The 1,544-nt window shown below is 30.5% G+C and overlaps 1 long non-coding RNA gene across 1 annotated transcript; it reads right to left on the reverse strand.

Annotated features, from left to right (window-relative positions):
• Nucleotides 1-681: 681 nt before the first annotated feature.
• On the reverse strand, nt 682-1,011 carry LOC146742814 (uncharacterized). The gene is made up of 2 exons (XR_014929463.1): nt 868-1,011; nt 682-726 (listed from the first exon to the last, which is right to left on the reverse strand). It is a non-coding gene; the product is annotated as an uncharacterized LOC146742814 (long non-coding RNA).
• Nucleotides 1,012-1,544: the final 533 nt, after the last annotated feature.

A 1,544-nucleotide genomic window follows, 5' to 3' on the forward strand; every position in this document is an offset into this window, starting at 1 on the left:
TTTAAAGCACACAGTAAGCTATAAATGTCGCATTTTAAACAACTCGACAAAATGTTTTGTGTATAAATTCACCTGGTGGCGCTGTAGTTGCACTTTCTGCTCCTCGTTCATTGATTATTGGCTGTAAACAAATAAAGACAAAACATGCACAATTATTGTTCCAAACCCAAACTATTAACGTTTCTGTACTAACTGTGTGAAAAGTTTTTTTCATTTCAGAGAAACTTACCTTTGACCTCTGAAGTGATTGTAAGTAATTGACTGAGTTGTCTACTGATAAGAATACGTATTGAATAGAAAATGTGACGTTATCACTATGATATCTGATATACAATCTATGCCTCAGTCGGTCAATGAGGGCGTAACAACAAACACCGAGCACGTAAACTATTCGATATGTAATTCTACTTCTAAAACCATTAGTCAGGGAAACGTAAACTTAATGCTATAAGTATTTAGCGTTACTGTGTGAACAATTGAATTCGTAACGTGAAACTGTTGTAGATAAATATAAAATAAATCATACCCAAACTATTGACAATATATTTTTTGGTACATTCCTAATTATAATTCCGCTAAGATTTGAAGTTAATTAAAACAAAAATGACAAACATGAGACCCCATCATTGGTCCCATTCGTAAAATCATGTAGTTAATATGTGTTACCCGACTAGTATAACGTTTATTCTTTGTTCTACACCTCGAAAACACCGTGGCCGATATCTCCTGTAATAAACATAAACACTTATAAGTACTTGTTGTAAGCATAGTTTCAAAAGTCAATTACTCAGATGGTATGGTATTCCACCATTTATATTATTATGTCGTCTTCGCCGAAAACAAAGGACTTAATGTCATGATAATTACCGTTTTTTTCTTCAAATAGCAAACCAATGCTGCAGTAACGCCGATAACAACTATTACCACACTCACACCTATTATCACAGTTGTTTTAGTAGTGGAGTCAGAATCTGATGACACAGGATTTTCTGTTATGTTTTTTTCTTCTATATGATCTGAAAATAATTACACTTACATGTTATATGGTCGTTTTACAAAAAATAACTCCAAAATGTGTGTTGTTTAATCATGAACTCAAGTACGGAAGTTATTAGAAAAGATCAAAATGTAAATAACATATAATGTTAATTACCAAATTGTAGCTTGAATATTAATATGCATATTTAGCTTTGCATAGTTTCAGATTATTTTTTTCTCAGTATTTTCAACATTACCAAATACCTGTATATAATTGTTCCAGTATGAACTCTAAAGCAAAGTAAATATTTATTTACATTTAAATATTTATTTACATTTATTTCCATAATACAATTTATATAGTGGACAAATTAAAGATTAAACATTTGAAAGGTCTATAAAATGAACAATTTAAGATTTGCAGATGACACATTGTTTATAAGTGACTCAAAAGAGCAGTTACATTTTGAATACAGTAATAATGCTACAAAAAGGGGATTATCAATTAACTACAAAAAAACTGAATGCATGGTGGTAAGCAAAGACGGATATATCAGATTGTGAAA

The sequence above is a fragment of the Saccoglossus kowalevskii genome, chromosome 5 (assembly GCF_978046115.1).
Source record: "Saccoglossus kowalevskii chromosome 5, keSacKowa6.1, whole genome shotgun sequence".
NCBI classification, from domain to species: Eukaryota; Metazoa; Hemichordata; class Enteropneusta; family Harrimaniidae; genus Saccoglossus; species Saccoglossus kowalevskii.